General features: G+C 46.8%; 1 long non-coding RNA gene across 2 annotated transcripts in view; it reads left to right on the forward strand.

The window, feature by feature from the left end:
• The first annotated feature begins 788 nt into the window (after positions 1-788).
• LOC108532923 (uncharacterized) overlaps positions 789-17,561 on the forward strand; it is a 46,419-nt gene continuing 29,646 nt past the window's right edge. For both annotated transcript variants that reach the window (XR_001886590.1, XR_001886591.1), the window contains exons 1-3: positions 789-871; positions 7,763-7,831; positions 12,175-12,235. This is a non-coding gene — a long non-coding RNA (uncharacterized LOC108532923). The remainder of the gene's footprint in view (positions 872-7,762; positions 7,832-12,174; positions 12,236-17,561) is intronic.

Below are 17,561 nucleotides of genomic sequence, written 5' to 3' on the forward strand. Positions count from 1 at the left end.
GGGCACTGGAAACCTCTTGGAGAAGGCCAGGTGTGACCAGGTACTGGGGAAAAAAATAAGAAGCTGCTGTCAGTTGAGAAGATGGCCCTGGCAACTGGCAATCAACTGAAAATCCTGCAAATGGGTGTTTCTCCTGTGAAGAAGCTGTGGAACCTCATTGTCCAGGACCTCCTGAAAGTGAAGCCCTGATAACTGGAGAGGGTGGCTTGGGGGAATGAAGAGGCCACAGGCCTGGGCCAGGAACTCAATTCTGCCTCCAACTCTTACCACAGGCCAGTTGCTCTCAATTGTGACAAGTCAGTTACCCTTCAGAGCCTCTCTTTCTGCTGCTGTAAACCGAGGAGGGCTTGAGTGGTGAGGGCTGTCTAATCAATGACTGAACGTCTCAGGCTCCTCAATGATGAAATGAGAGTACTTAGGCCTGCCTCATGGGGCTGGTGGTGGATCTTCAATAGGTTGGTGGTGTTAAGCCCATGGCACATGGTGGGCAGGCAATACACACGGCCATGAAGGATACTTGCCTTATCTTTAGCACTTCACAGTGTCTAGCACAAAGTAAGCACCCAGCAAAAGATGCTTTTCTTTATTCTTGTAGCTCAGAGTTCTTTCACTTCTAAGACTATACAAAAGCTCTCTCCAACTATGCACTTTTTATAATTAAGTATTTATTCCTTCTCCCCTAGCCCTGTGCCCATCCCACTGTGTCACAGAAGACACAGTGTCACAGAAGACACAGTGTCACAGAAGACACTGGAAAGCCTTTCTCTGAGTCACAGTCTGTATCTTCTAGAAAAGGCTGTCCATCTTCACCCCAAGCCCACTGGCTCCTGAAACACAACATCCAGACCCAGTGCAGCTGGACCTGGCCCAGGTAAGCCAGGCTTCCCAAGGTCCGACCCCAAGCTTGCAGGGTTGGGTAGGAAGCTGGACCCAGGCAGCCCAACCCTGCCCAAGCTTCCCCGGATGTGAGTATAGAGATTACAAAGCCTGCAGCCTCCTCAGAGGAAGTACCCTTCTTCCTCTGCCCTGTGGGCAGACTGGATTTCTCTAGCAGCTGCAAGATATTGCAAGATTGTTATTTGAGGTGGATAAACTCTCACCAAGTATTCTCCTCCTCACTGCCTCCTCCATCTGCCCCTCCGATTTCCCTCTTCCCTTCCCAGTCCTTTTTCCTTCCTCCTCCTTCACTCCTCCTTCTCCTCCTCTTCCTCACCCACATTTCTTTCCTCCTCTTCTTCCCTATAGCTGTGCTTTTGACCCAAGTGACAGCCTGCTTATATTCCTAAGGGGAGAGTCCCAGCCGAAGGGAGAGGGATTGGCTCCTCTCTGTGGCTTCATGCCTCCCCTCTCAGTCCTTCCACAAAGGTGTTCTGGTGGCCTCTGGCGTATGTGCCAGGCACTGGGCCAGAACCTAAAGGGCATAGCCAGGGGCTTGCATAGAGCTAGTTAGCCTGCTGGCCTGGGCCAGGCAAGCACACTTTGTTGGTTGGGTTGCATATTAAAAAACTGTCACTTCTGGCCACCTTCTTTACTGTCTCAGGGTCTTGCATGCGCACTGTTTCTAGAATCATTTTGCTGTATCTTCAACAACTATCGTAACGACAGATTACCTTAACTTTAACTAGCAGGTGCCACTTTGGGAGAATTTTTTTTGTTTTTTGTTTTTTTTCTTTTTGAGACGAAGTTTCACTCTTGTTGCCCAGGCTGGAGTGCAGTGGCACCATCTCGGCTCACTGCAACCTCCACTTCCCAGGTTCAAGCAATTCCTCTGTCTCAGCCTCCCAAGTAGCTGGAATTACAGGCACCCACCACCATGCCAGGCTAATTTTTTGTATTTTTAGTAGAGACGGGGTTTCACTATGTTGGCCAGGCTAGTCTTGAACTCCTGACCTTATGATCCGCCTGCCTAGGCCTCCCAAAGTACTGGGATTACAGGTGTGAGAGAATATGTTTTAGAAAAGAGATGCCTCCTGTTTCTCTCTATCTCCTGCCCACCAGGGCAGCACTTTTTTTTTCTTTCTTTTTTTTGTTGCTGTTGTTTTTTGTTTTGTTTTGTTTTTGAGATGGAGTCTCGCTTTGTCACCCAGGCTGGAGTGCAGTAGCACTATCTCGGCTCACTGTAAGTTCTGCCTCCCAGGTTCACGCCATTTTCCTGCCTCAGCCTCCCAAGTAGCTGGGACTACAGGCGCCCGCCACCACGCCTGGCTAATTTTTTTTTTTGTATTTTTAGTAGAGACGGGGTTTCACTGTTTTAGCCAGGATGGTCTCGATCTCCTGACCTCGTGATCCACCCGCCTCAGCCTCCCAAAGTGCTGGGATTACGCATGAGCCACCGCGCCCGTTGTTCTTTTTTTGAGACGGAGTTTCACTCTGTCGCCCAGGCTGGAGCACAGTGGCGTGATCTCGGCTCACTGCAACCTTTACCTCCCAGGTTCAAGTGATTCTCCTGCCTCAGCCTCCCGAATAGCTGGGATTACAGCTGTCTGCCACCACACCCAGCTATTTTTTATATTTTTAGTAGAAACACGGTTTCACCATGTTGGCCAGGTTGGTCTCGAACTCCTGACCACAGGTGATCCACCCACCTTGGCCTCCCAAAGTGCTGGGATTACAGGTGTAAGCCACTGCCCCCGGCCAGAAAGCAGCACATTTAATGGCACAAGTGGTCAAATGAGTAACAGGGCCAGCCAGCTAACATAGGTGGCTTGAGTGTGGAGTACTGGCAAGGAAGGATGTCAGGAGAGGAGGCTGGAGACCCAGCATGGGCCAAATCATGCCAGTAGCCACCACTGGAAGCCATTGCCCCTCTCATTCTGCAGCAGGAACTGCCTCTAGGAAGACATGGAGGCTGGGCTAGAGAATGGAGAGAAAAGCAGCAGGAAGACCTGGAGGAAAACAGTGACAATTCTTCTGATCCCATCGAGCCTCTTTAATTCCAAATCTTTTTCTTCTAAGCCACCGCTGACTTTACAAATCTCAAGGGTCCTAAGAGGCATGTGTTCATTCCCAAGCCTATACTTCTATACTCACTTTCTGTGCCTTGCTGCCTGGGTGACCTTAGATAAGTCCTTTAGCCACTCTGGATATATTTTCTTTATCTGTAATCAGAAAGAAGGGGTGTGTGTGTGTATGTGTGTGTGTGTGCATGAGAACACACACAAAAACACACACAACCACCAAAGGGTGGTTACAAAGCTTTAATAAATAAGACAATGTTACAAGGAAAGCACAAGCAGTTCTCTTTCTGCTCGCCTTCAGCTGCTATTCCCATTCTACGAGGGGAAATCCTCACCCGGAAAACCTTGTTCACACTGGCACAGGTCCCAGGGCGTGAGCCCCTGTGGAGGCTGGGTCTCTCCCTTTCCATTTCCCTTGTTGACTTCCAGCACGACTGTTGTTAGCTCGCAGATGGACAGGCAGTGCTCCATGACTTGCCAGCTGCCAGGCTGATTCCGCTTTGGTTCTCTAGGAGAACAAGCCTGATATCAAGGATGCAAAGGGGGCCAGGGCGCCTCTGCTCAAGGCGGGAATCTTGGGTGTCTACACATAGTCAGACAAGGGCTTATGTTTAGGCTGCAGCTTCAAGATAACCTGCCACCTCCAGAAAGCCTCCCAGGAAGACAGAAGTTGGTGAGGTGACCTGGGAGTTAGGAAAGAAGAAGCAACAGGGGAGGAGAGGGAATCCCAGGAAGAAAGATGGAGCTTTGCAAAGGCACAGAGGTGTGAATGAACAGGACAGGATTGCAGTTCATGGCCATTACTCGCCTGAACACAGCTTCCCTGTTAATCAGTCGCATTTTTGCTTTGATCATTTCTTCCCCACAACTGCCCCAACCCCATCAACTGCCAAGTTCCGTGCAGATTCTACCATCTTGTACATCTCTAGTATCCATTTCCTCTTCTCTACCCTGATGGCCATTGTCTGTGACACATAGCTCTTCTGGTCTAGACTAATTAGAACAGTTTTCTAACCAATCTCCTTGCCTCTAGTTTCTCCCACCTTCCAATCCATTCACCTCACGTTGCCAAAATAATCTTCTGACTGTTCCTTTTCTGCTTAAGTCCTTCAAGGACACCCCATCACCTCTGGGACCAATTCTGTAGCTTAGGACTCAAAGCCTCCATAATCTGATCCCATTGTCTTCCTTTCCTGCCTAATTTCCCAACAAAACCTACACAAACCCTGAGTTATTGCCACACTAACTATCAGTTCCCCCAAATGAGGCATACAGTTTAATGCTGTCTGTTGCTCTTCCTTTTACCTGGAATTCCCTCCACCCCTGTCTTTCTGGCTAACTCCTACTCCTTCTTCAGAACCCAGCTAAGGAAGCACCTCTTCTAGAAAGGTTTTTCTGACCCCTTCTCTGTGCTCTCAGAGCCTGAGAGCACATATATCTCTAGCATCGAGGTTCTTAGGGCTAGAATTCACGAGCTTTGTGCATTTGTATGGGGGAAGAAATGTTCACTAATTTGTACCTAAAATTAATTTAACATTTCCTTCAATTACAAATGTAGGCTCAAATCACAGTGATATCAATAGTTCCTGTAATTTATTACTAATAGAAATCATAGTTATTTTCATATCACTTTACAGTTGCTACAGATTATCTAAAAATTTTATCTATGATTATCAATATTTTGAAAATAAAATAGTTACTAGATCTATGTAGATCTGGTTACTCAGTATACAAATATGAAACCACATACATTATTACCAATTAATTTTTTTCTGTATTTTGTTAACTTTTGAAAATAATTGCTTTCTTTGCCATTGTATGTTCTTAATTTTATGCATTTTTAAATGTTATTCTGAGAAGAGGCCCAAGGGCAGAACCAAACTGTCCAAGGGCTTCCCAGCATGAATGATGACACCTTCTCTGGCAGAATCCTCTTAAATCCCCACTGTAACTTTTGGTTTATCTTGTCCTCCTCTGTCAATAGAGTGTGTGCATCTTGAAAGAAGGGGGCCCTCTCTTTACATGAAAGACTTAATGCAGTGCGTGGCACCTGGCATATTCCTAGAAATATTTTTTGAAATAAATACATGCAGACAAAAAGGAAGAAAAGAAAGGGAGGAGGAAGGGAAATATAGAGAAAATTTGATCTTCAAAGGCCATCTGCTCTTCCCTCTGCCTTGGACACTCTACTCCCAGTTGTGACTAGCTGTCCTGCCTCCTCTATGCCTCCGTAACTCTACTCTACTCTGTGACTCTATTCTACTCTACTCTACTCTGTGACTCTATTCTACTCTACTCTACTCTGTGACTAGCTATCCTGCCTCCTCTATGCCTCTGCTCTAATGTGATCTTCTCAGGGGGACCATCCATAGCACTGTATTTAAAATTACAGTTCCACTCCATGGTCATACTCTGTCCACCTTCCCTGCTCTGTCTTCTTAACACTTAGCACCATCAGACACACCATGTGTTTCTGACTTTTGACTTATTAACTCCTTGCCTCTCCTCACTAATGTAAGCTTCATGAGGCAGGGACCTTTATCACATTCATTCATGTCTGTATCCCTAGTACCTGAAATAGCACTCAACAGATAATAAGCATTAAGTAACTTGAATGAGTCAATGGAAGCCAGCAAGTGGTGAAGGCCCATCAGTTAGCATGAGCCCCATCCTGTTGGGAGAGGTTGAGGGCTGCCAGGGTCGGTGGCAGAGCCAACTGGCTATGGGTGAATGGTGGGAAGAAGTTGGGTTGTTTGGATTGGGCATGGATGGAAGGACCTGGCACGGTGGCTGGGAAGTTGGACCCTGTGGGGTGCCTGTTTTCAGTGGAGAAATGACAGAGTCCCAGGAAGGCCGATCTGACCCTGGGAGAAGTACTGGAGAGCAGTATGGAGGCTCATAGGGAAACATCGCATCTCAAGGCCATTGCTGTTGAATCAACAGCCTGGATTTGGGAAACTCCTGCCACCCTATTTTCCTCAGTTTCTGGGAAAGCCCAAACCTATTCCCTTGTGAGGCCTGACAGCTCCGAGAGCTCGGAAAGATTCAGGAACCACAATTAGTATGCCCCCGGATTCCTCCCAGCTCTGTGTGCAAACCTCTGCCACAGAACTTACTCAGTGAGGTGGTGGTGTTCCTTCCTCCACCAGGCAGCGAGCTCTCTGATGACAGCACTACCTCACAGTCTTCACTCATTGATAGTACAAGGCCAGGCTTGACACATAGTACGTTTTCAGAGACCATTTATTGATGGAAAAATTGTGATTAGAAAATCACAGATGTGGCCAGGCGTGGTGGCTTATGCCTGTAATCCCAGCACTTTGGGAGGCCAAGGTGGGCAGATTACGAGGTCAGGAGATAGAGACTATCCTGGCTAATACAGTGAAACCTTGTCCCTACTAAAAATACAAAACATTAGCCGGGCGTGGTGGCAGGTACCTGTAGTCCCAGCTACTTGGGAGGCTGAGGCAGGAGAATGGTGTGAACCCGGGAGGTGGAGCTTGCAGTGAGCTGAGATTGTGCCACTGCACTCCAGCCTGGACAACAGAATGAGACTCCATCTCAAAAAAAAAAAAAAGAAAAGAAAAAAGAACAGAAAATCACAGATGTGATAGTGATCATTCGTTTGAATCATGGGGAGAGTAACGAACTTTGAGCTCCTACTGTAACCAGGTATTGTGCTGGCTACCTGAGCCACAGAGCTGAATCAAATGGGGCCCCTCATCTCCAGGAGCTTGTGGCAGAGGACGAGCTCAACTACAAATGTGTAATAACAACACAATGTGCCAAGGATTGAGGGACCACACTCAGGAAACCACCCCCCACCCAGTCCTCTGGTACTTACCAACTTAAGTTACATTATTATTTAATTACTTGTACTCCGTCTTCCCATAAGAATATTAGCAACGAGAAAAGCTTTGTCTTGTTCACTGCTCTCCTCCTAGCACATAGTAGATGCTCACTTAGGAAGTCTCAGTGGGGCACTCGTGTAGGTTTGATAAATATCTGTGAATACGTGCATGGCCTGAGGAAGCACAGAGAGTTGCGGGAGCCTAGCTCAGTCCAGGGATGGGAGCCACAGAAAACTTCCAGCAAGAAGAGGCCTTGGCCAGGAACACGGCGTTCCAAAACTCACACCCTTCAGCATTCCCCATTTAATGACTTCTTCAAAACTCAGTGAGGTCACACCCATTTTATGAATGAAGAAACAAATCTCAGAGACAGGAAGAAGCTTGGTGAAGGCCACTCAGCTGACAGAGCAGGGCCCACATCTCCCGCCGAAAGTCTATGCCTTCTCCTTACTGTTCTGCCTCCTGCCAACACATAACGAGGACTCCCTGTGGCAAAGGATGACTTGCTGTCCATGCAGCTTCCGAGGAGGTGAGAGACCATTCCCACGGAATGGAGGGGGCTGGGTCCAGGGACAGATCATCATCTCCAACATCAGCAGCTAAAGGAATGCACTTTCCCAGAAGCTCTACACAAGTTCACTCACTCTTCATAATCACCCGGTACTGAAGGTTCAATTATCGTTCCCAATTTACAAATGAGCAAACTGAGGTACTATTAGGTAACTTTCTTAGATCACACTGGTGGTAAGGAAAATGTCTGGGGTTCAAACCCGCACAGTTGATCTCAGAGGCTACGCTTTTAACCATTTTGTCTCCTGCCTCAATAGAACATGCCCACCTTGCCCAACTCTGGGAGGCTGCTAGAAACTTCCCAGTTAAGCACTCTTCATGTTTTAGACATGATACTGGGTACTCTGAGGAAAAGCTACAAAGAATAACTTTCTAAACTTCCAGCCTTCAAGAAGTTGCTGACTCAGAAAAGAAGACATAAGAAATCAATGAAACTAAAATGAAAGGTACAATGTAAGTACACCGGGGATAGGACATTTGAGCTGGGCCTTATAAATTAAAGAGAGAATGGTGCTCTAGGAAGAGGTCGCAGCATATACCACCTAATCCAGGCATGGCAATAGACTCCAGGTTAGGGAAACATCAAATCAATTTGTGTGTCTGAGGAACAGAGGGTATAGGGTGAAGACAGGGGCAAGTCAAAGGAGAGTTGGGCCCCAGATCCTGGAGAGTTTGAATTAATACAGTAAATACAGAATTTGCTCACTGTTTAGTCAATGCTGACCTATCAGAGGTGGGGAAAAAGAAAGTAATATAACCTGACCTGCAGTTTAGGAAGATCATGTGGTATCTGGGAAGCACTGGAGAAGGAAAAGCCTGAAGAAAGGAAGACTAGTGAGTCATTTAGCTCCTTCTGCAAAATCAGCCACCCCATAACCTAGAGGCCTAAAATAACCACTGTCTTATTATTGTCCACAAGTCTGGGAGTCAGTGGGCAGTTCTACAGTCAGCTACCTGCTCACGTGTTTGGTGGGTGCTGGATGGGGCAATGGAGATGACTGGGGCATGTATCTCTTATTACCTTGGGCTTCTTCTCATGGTAGATGGTTGCCAGGTTACCAAGAAAAGCAAGAAAGGGCAAGCCCTGTTGCACACAAGCTCTTTTCAAGCCTTGGCTTATGTCGTCTTTCTTAGTGTCTCATTGGCCAAGCACAGATTCAAAGGGTGGTGCAATAGACAGCATTTCTTGACAGCAAGAACAGCAAAGTCATATAACAAAGGGGTGTGCATAGGGATGGGATGAATTTGGGGTCATTTTTGTTAGGATGCCATTTCTGTAATGGGCCAAGCAAGAATTAATAGTTGCTTAACCTAGGAGATGGCAGAAGAAACAGAGAGATGATTAGAATATATTTGAGACATATTCAGGAGATGATTATGAGCGAGAGGAAAGAATTCAGGATACCTCCTAGGTTTTTGGAGAGAGTAACTGGGCAGATGTTTCCTCATATCAATGAAGGGAACCAAAAGGAGAAGCAGGTTTAGCAGTTGTAAGCACGTTCCAGCTTATATGATTCTGCTGAGGTCCATGAATGTGCTACCTTCCTTTCTTAGAGAAATGTTCTTTTTCCAAACCTCCCTCCACTCTGACCACGTGTCCACATGGAAAGTGAGATGACTTGCATGACCCTGCCTTCCTAACAGTAGTAATTGGCCAGGTGTAGACATCTGATTCGAACTGAGAGTGCCCAGCCCCACATCCACTGCCAGCCAAGTCCGCCATGTACAGTTGTGCAGGTTATACCCAGTACAAGCTTGCCTGGCAGGGATAATAAGTGGGGACTGGAATCCAGCCTGTGCTCTGCAGCGCAAGCTTGCACCTGTGGAGTTGCAGACACTCAGAAGATAGTGCCCTCTTCTAACTCCCACAGAGGTGCTCTTTGCTGCCAGCCCCAGTGGCTAGTCCAGGGACAGGCCCACATGCCACACTAGGTAAATTGGACTCCCCTAGGAATTATGACATTGGAGCACATGAGAAAGAGGTTTTTTCTACTCTGACCCTAGAACTGTATAGATGGGAGTGTGTAGCATCCACATCTCTGTGATATTGAGGAAACTGCTGAGACAGAATGAGGCCAGTACATCAATGAAGTCAGAAAAGGGAGGTGTAAGAGAAAGAGAGCTGTCAGAATCAGAGCACCCTGTTCCAGGCAACTCTGCCTTTCCTGGGCCTTGGTAGTTTGGTTTCTCCATCAGTTCTTTGATTGTTCCTATATTCTTCTGATTTAAAATCTTTTTGGCTTATGCAAGTTCAAGTCGGGTTTTTGCTCCTTATAACCAATACAATCTTGCACAATAAAGTAAACAAGTTCATGTGTTCAGATTTGGAGACAGGTCACAGGGTGAATTGAAAGAACGTGATGACCAGTTTGATGAGAGTCACAGGACAGAAGGGGTGTCCTGGGGAAGTCCTGGGCTTTTGGCTTGAGAGACTATAGAGAGATGAGGATCTCAGCAGAAGCAGGCAATCCAAAAAGTAAACTATGCCGGGGTGGAGGGAGGGAAAATGCACCCTTCCATTTATTCATTGAACAATTGTCCCCCAAGCCTTGTCTAGGCACTAGGTGCTCAGCAGTGGATACGGTGAACTTAGATTCAGATGGTATCTGTAGGACAACACTGGCTATTTATTCAACAGTAAGCACCCACTCTAGGCCAAGCATTGTATCTAGAACTGAGCATAAATCCAGGCAGTGATGTCCAGCAGGCAGCTGGAAAGAGGGTGGAGCTGGCATTTCTGTTGTAAGCATCATCCCCATGGGGATAATTTTGGAAGTTGTGGGAGAGAGCACTCGGAGAAGAAAAGTCTAGTTCCACAAGCCTTGTCCATCATGCCTCAGCTTCATTCGTGGGCTGGGAACATGGTGTTTCTTTGGCTTGTATGGCTGAGAGGCAGATGCAGAAAGAGTGTGAGTTGGAAGAGCCCAATCTGGGGCCAGCCTGGGGTCACACAACAGCCCTACCAGGCAACCGTGTGTATGACTGACTGAGTTGGCTAATCTCGCAGAGCCTCAGTTTCCTCAGTCTCAGAAGAAAAACAGGAATGCTTATTCTCATATTAAGAAAAAATGTTTGTAAAAGTGTATTCATTCAACCACAAACAGCTATTGAACACCAATATATGCCATGTTATAGGGTAAAAGCCTCAAATGGGAGTATCAGAGCCATCACCTGGGAGGGATATATGAATCTTTGTGACTGCCATATCTGGCTTCTGCTGCACCTAAGGCTGCCAATCTCCCCCTGTCCACCACCAACCATCACCAATCTGCCCCTTCCCCAGCCCATCTGAAAGGCAATATTTTTGTGATTAGTAAAGAAAGAAAAAAAACGCACGTTGTGCTGTCCTGTGGAGAGCTGGTCTCCAGAGCGGCAGAAAAAGGGCCCACGTGAACCATGCTGTTCTTGGCAGCCACTGCACTGTTCCTCACAGTCAAAGGCTTAGAGCTTTATTTGTGGTTTGAGTTACAAGCAGGGGTGAAAACCCCAGAAAAGTGGGGGGAAGGGAGAAAACATTTTAAAAGTTGAGAAAATTGCCCTGTGTTCTCAAGTGCAGGCAATTTGTCCAAACGCCTGAGCTCTGTAGAATCCTAGTCATCTGACTGGTTTTATACTCTGGGGCTCTGGGCCCAGTGTCAAGGGTGGGGGACATTTTTTCATACATTAAGAAAATCACAAAATCACTTTTTACAAGATATTAATGAATACCTTTACTGCTTCAATGGTGACATTGTGGGCAGTTTTGAAAAAAATCCAGGTGAAGGTTTGGGGGTGATTTTGTTTTGAAGGCTGCTACATAAGGTTTTTCACAGTCATTAAACAGGAGATTTGGATGTTGCCCCCAGGATCCAATGCAGAGGAGGCTAAACATTTTAGAGATAGAAGAGCCCTTTAACATCTTAAATCCAACCCTCTCCTTACACCAATGATAAAAACAAGGCCCAGAGGAAGTAAGAAATATGTCCAAGGAAACACAGCAAGTCTGTGGTAGAAGTAAGTCCAGATTCCAGGACCCGAAGGTCTTTGCTGCAGCCTTTGTGGTAGCCTGGAGGTGACATTGGACCTCATAAACCATGGCTGGCCTCCCCCTCATGTTGACATTTCTGCGGCAGTGACTTTGAAAGCTGCCTTTTATGGCTCTGGCTTTAGAAGGGCAAACACTGTTATCAGTAAAACAACACAGGTGCCTTCTAGAGTTGGAGCCAGGTGGAGCCAAGCAGGAAGGGAGACCCTTTCGCACAGGCAGACATGACCCAATCACCTGTCTGGTTCAGAAGGGTGCAAAGACCCTCCTTGGGGAGTGGAACAAGAGGCTTCTGTGGTGGTGAAGGGCATGGCTTGGGGGCCAGACAGGATGGCTTCACGTCCCAGCGACACGGCTGGCTAACTGCAACCTCAACAAGCTCCCTGACCAAGCGTCAGTTTCCTCGGCTATAAAACAGGGACGCTGATGGCTCAGTCCCATGACTGAGCATATTTCAGGTGCTCAATAGCCACATGTGGCTAGTGGCTACTGTATTATACAGCACAGATACAACATTATCACAGAAAATCCTATCATGCAATGTTGGTAGGGACTCTGGGCTCTTGACATTAGTTCTGGACCTCATCCACTGCAGCTACTGAAAACAGAAGACTGGTCCAGGTGAGGTCTCCAGCTCTAAGGGCTCAGATTCATGGCAGAGATCCACGGTTCCTGGCTCCTCTCTCTAGCCCTCAGTCCTCTCTATTACTGCAAAGATTTGGCTTCAAGGTTGGAGCCTGGCTGACTGCCTTTCTTATGCTTCCCTAAGCAGAACCCCAGGATGAGAGGATGTGTGGGTGAGGGGAAGAGTCTGACCAGTGCCTCCTGTAAAGGTAGGTGTTCAGAGTCCAAAAGCCTTGGGTTCAATTCCTGACTCACTCATTCGGGTGTTAATGGTTCCAGGTAAGTCACTGAACCTCTCGGAGCCTCAGTTCTCACATCTGTGCTTGCTCTGGTAAGGGGTAAAGAGGTAATGGAGGGAGAAACACATTGGAATCTGTAAAGTACACTGTTCAGAATGAGAAACTTCTACAAGTAGGAAATTGACTCTCCTTGCTCTGCCCCTTTCTTCACTAAAAGAGTATTTAGATAGAGGCAGATAGCTGCCTTAGAATATATGCAACAAGATGTTATATTTAGAAACATTTTCCAGACATCTGGAGATGAGAAGAAGCTGGTATCCCAGAGACACCCTGGAAGAGTCCCCTGAAAGAGAACAGGAAAAGGAAAGCATTCTCTGAACACCTATTATACTCTAGATACTGTGACAGTCCCTTCCATATATAAAGAGTGGCAATGATGATGATGCTGGCTAACAAGAAAGTTGAGTGCCCACTGTGTGACAGGTACCCTTTTGAGTGCTTTACATATATTATCCCCATTTTACAGATGAGGAAGCTGAGGCCCTGCAAAGTAAAAATAAGTTTCCAAGGTCACCCTAAGCTAGGGTTTAAATCGCAGCCGCCAGAGTCGCAGGGCTGTATGCATAGCTGTCTCTCCACACTGCGTTCATAGTCTGCACATTGTTAGAGTCTCATGTAACACCACCTGCCACTTTCAGATAAGGAACTGAGCCTCAGGAAGATGACATTACTTGCTTAGGGGCACATAGAGGGGAGAGAGGAGGTTCATTGAGTGTTTTGCTTTTTTCTTCTTACTTCAAAATATTTCCTTCTTTGGCTATCTTTTTGACAGAACAAAGGCATTGTTGATTCAGTTTGCATCTGAATCTTCCTTCCTATTATTTCCTCACTTGAGTTCTGGTTTCCCCTTAGGATCAGACAGAAGACGCCTACTGCCTTGTTCATAGGGAAATCTCTGAAATACCCAAAGCTTATCCTCCCAACACCTTTGCTTCTTTTCATCTTCAAGAGAAGAAATACAAGTCCTTCCGCCTTGGCAAATATGATAGTACCATTCCTTTCAGTGTGCCGGTTCTGCTCTATTGAATAAGTTCCGGTTTGACTATGACTACGTGAAAATGTGGAACCAGACGTTCACCCCACATTCCAGCTCCAGCTCTACCACACAGGAAGTGCAATATCACCTTAGTTATTCAACACATTATGCTCCTCGTGATACAACCAGAGTTCACATCAGCAATCTTGGCAGCTCTCATCACACTGCTGACTCACGACTCTCTCATGTCCCCATTTCCTGTCCATTGTTCTTTCCTCTACTTGGCCTGATTTCTAAAGGCCTCTCTTGGTTGCATTAAGCGGGATTCCTGAGGGATTCCCTTGGCAGTTACCTTGGGGGAACCCTCAGGTTTGGGGCTGATCCATGTCCTCTAAATGTGGGACTTCAAAGCTCCCAAAGATAGGCAGACCCAGTGGGAAGCTGGGAAATGCTTTCTGACCCCTCTGGGAGAGCTGGCAGTCAGAAGGCTTTTCGGAAAGAGTCAGACCTGATCCATAAGTCCCTGGAAAACACCCTGCCCAGGGAGTAAATGCCACTGTGGTCTTGACTGAGGCTTCCGAAGAGTTTGGGAGCTGCAATTCATCCACACGCGCATTCATTTTCAAGTAGTGGTTTGCAGTTCAGGCTTTGGAGCTATATAAGCCTGGCTTCAAAGCCACTTTCCAGCTCTGGGACTTCAGGAAGTCTCCAAATTTTTAAACCTCCAATTTTTTTTCCTGTAAAACTGGGGTCTTCATGGTACTTACTTCATTGTAATGTTGAGAGAATGAAAAGAGAAAGCATAAATAAACGGCTTAGCCTCGTGCCTTGGCACATAGAAAGTACTCAGCATTTGTGATTATTTCTTAATGTCTTTGTTCTCCTGGTGAAGTATTTATTCAGCAACTGTTCACCAAGAGGCTGCCCGGGCAGCTGGGTGCTGCGGCGGAAAGAACACAGATGCTAATAAAAGCCTGAGCACAGGATCAGGCTCTGTGGGTAAAGATGCTCCAGGGGACCAGCTGAACACTTTACAGGAACCTCGTTCTGGCTCTGCATTTGGACGGCTGAGCTCCCACCCACTTCATCCCCCACCCTCAGCACACACACCAGCTCCTGGGCCATTTCTGAGTTTGGAGCTTCTCAGATTTCGCTCAATGTGACCTTGGGCAAATCCCATCACTCATCTCAGCCTCTGGCATACTTCCTATAAAACAGAGATAATAATACCCACCAAGCCAAGTTTTTGTAGTAGATTAACCAACAGCAAATGTGAAGTGCCCAGCCAAGCCCAGCATGTGGCTGATGCTCCACAGCTTCTAGCTCCATTCCCCCCACCACACCTTCCATAACCGTGTGCCAAGCTTGGGCTAGATGCTGGTGATCAAAAATTAAAAGAAGCTAGACCTGCCTGCAGGGAATTTAAACTTTAATGGGGGAAATAAACATTTGAACCTCTACCCCAGAGAAAGAGTGCTAAGGGCTGTGATGAAACTATGTCTGAAGGGTTATGGAACACCAGGAAGGGCAAATGGCTTTGTCAGTTTGGCCCTCAGTTTCCTTGTGTGTCAAATGAATGAAATTGGTTACTGCTCCATGTGAGATGACTTAAGTGAGTTAGGGAGTGTGCAACTACATGTTGGAAAGTTTAGCTCTGTGCTAGTGCTTCTATTTACTTATCTGTTTCCCCATTAGAACTTCATCCCGGCCGGGCGCGGTGGCTCAAGCCTGTAATCCCAGCACTTTGGGAGGCCAAGACGGGTGGATCACGAGGTCAGGAGATCGAGACCATCCTGGCTAACACGGTGAAACCCCGTCTCTACTAAAAAAAAAAAAAAACTAGCCAGGCGAGGTGGCGGGCGCCTGTAGTCCCAGCTACTCGGGAGGCTGAGGCAGGAGAATGGCGGGAACCCGGGAGGCGGAGCTTGCAGTGAGCTGAGATCCGGCCACTGCACTCCAGCCTGGGCAACAGAGCAAGACTCCGCCTCAAAAAGGCCGGGCGCGGTGGCTCAAGCCTGTAATCCCACCAGCACTTTGGGAGGTCCGAGACGGGGGGATCATGAGGTCAGGGAGACAAGACCATCTGGCTAAACACGGTGAAAACCCCGTCTTCTACTAAAAATACAAAAAAACTAGGGCCGGCGTGGTGGCGGGCGCCTGTCTGTCCCAGCTGCTCAGGAGGCTGAGGCAGGAGAATGGCGTGAACCCGGGAGGCGGAGCTTGCAGTGAGCTGAGGAATCTGGGCCACTGCCACTCCAGCCTGGGCGACAGAGCAAGACTCCGTCTTCAAAAAAAAAAAAAAAAAAAAAAAAAAAAAAGAACTTCATCCCCTAGAAGGGGATGTCTTCTAAGCCTATGTCTTGTTCATTCCTCTGTCCCCAGCACACTGGCATAGAACCGGTGCCCAGTCAACATCTGTTGAGTAAACAGATACAAGGATTTATTATCTAATTTTATCCTCCCAGACCCCAGAGAGGTACAACATCCTATAGATGGAGGGAAAACTGAATACAGAGTTCAGTGAGTGGCCTGGCAATCAGTGGCCGAGCCAGGCATCTTGGAACCTGTGGTGATGACCTTTCTGCTAGATTTCACAACACAGGCCACTCTGGCTCAGGTGGAGTGACACTGCTTTTCTGGATGTGACTCAGCTTTCCCTGGGGGTCACTGAACCCATCCATCAGCCTTCACACTGAGTCATGGGCTGAGGTGAACTTCAGACCTAAGGAGGGAGCAGGGCTGCCCTGCCAGGTGGGCGTGCCCAGGGATCCCTCAGTCCAGCTGAGCACACCACCTGGGAAATCCTTCATGGGATGAAGATGGGGCGGGGACAAGGACGTCACATCAGATCCACACCCGTCTCCCACAAGAGTGTCTAAAGAGCAACACCTATCACGTCACTGTGACTGGCGGGCTCTGACTCAGAGGCACCCCTTCTCCATCCCCAGTGTCACGTCCTCAGCATTGACCCCAATCATCTTTTGTTCTGCCTGGACTCCCAGCCTCCACTCTATCAACCTTCCTTTCAAAGAAGTTAAGTGATTTGCCATAACCACACACTGTGAATATCATGTGCTTATGTTCAGAAATTCTTGACTGGCTCCCTAGTACCTAGAAAATAAAATCTAAACCTCCAGCTCAGCACTCAAGGTCCTCTTGCTGAAGCTTCAGCCTGCTTTTCCTGTTTTTTTTCCTCTGTATACCCTTGAATCCTTCACTTTAGATCAGTCTGTGTGTTGCCATTCTATAGAGTTGCCCTTTACTTTGCCTTCTCCTTGTCCTTGCTAATATACTAACTCACTTTCATCTGGAATGCCCTTCCCATGTCTTATCCATTCTTCAGATCTGAGCTTAAAAGCCACCTTTTTCATGAAGCTCTCCCAGATCTCCTCAGCCCAAACACTGGGATATTGCCAGTTATGTTTATTGATAATTTCTGTTGTGCAAATGTTATGATCAGTACTTTATATGCTTCATTTTAGTTGATATTTCCAATGGTCTTACAGGTAAATGAATATTTACTACCCCCATTTTATAGATGTGGAAACTGAGACTCAGAGAGGAGAGCTAACTTGTCCACACTTACATACCTGTTGAGATTCAAATACCAGTGTGCCTGACTCCAAGTTGTTCCATGACTTTGGTTCGTACTTCCTATGTTCTTTGCACCTCTTTGGGGTACTCATGTTGTTGGGTGTTGTATTTTCCTAGGGGACTCATCCACTCACTTCTACTGTGATTTTCCTGAAGACAAGTGACTAGCTCTGTATGTAGTGTCTGACATAGACTGGGCTGTGAGGCAGAAAGCACATGCGAGAGAGCGAGAGTTATGGAGCACCGCCGTGTGCTAGTCCATGCTAGTTACCATAAACATGCATACATAGCATTTAAGTGTTGTTAGTCTCATTTTACAGAAGAAGAAACAGAGGCACTGAGAGGCTAAATAACTTGACAAAATCTATGACAAAAAAAAAAAGTGGGATAGACCTACATGGAATAATCTCAAAAATATACCATTAAGTGAAAAAAACAAAAAATGGAGTGCCTGTTTTCATTATGTGCTCTCATTAGAGAAAATAGAAACATATTAAAACATACATACGCTTATTTATGCTGAGACTGCTTTAGGGACACACAGAAACTGCTTTGGGGAGGTGACAAAGGAGGGCCTTAGAGGAATAGAGACTGGAGAGTTAAGGTAGACTTACTTTTTAAATCGTCTAACAGTTTGAGTCTAAATAGGTATTTTTAGTTATTTGC

This window comes from Rhinopithecus bieti, unplaced genomic scaffold (genome assembly GCF_001698545.2).
Source record: "Rhinopithecus bieti isolate Rb0 unplaced genomic scaffold, ASM169854v2 scaffold_6380, whole genome shotgun sequence".
In the NCBI taxonomy this organism is placed as follows: Eukaryota; Metazoa; Chordata; class Mammalia; order Primates; family Cercopithecidae; genus Rhinopithecus; species Rhinopithecus bieti.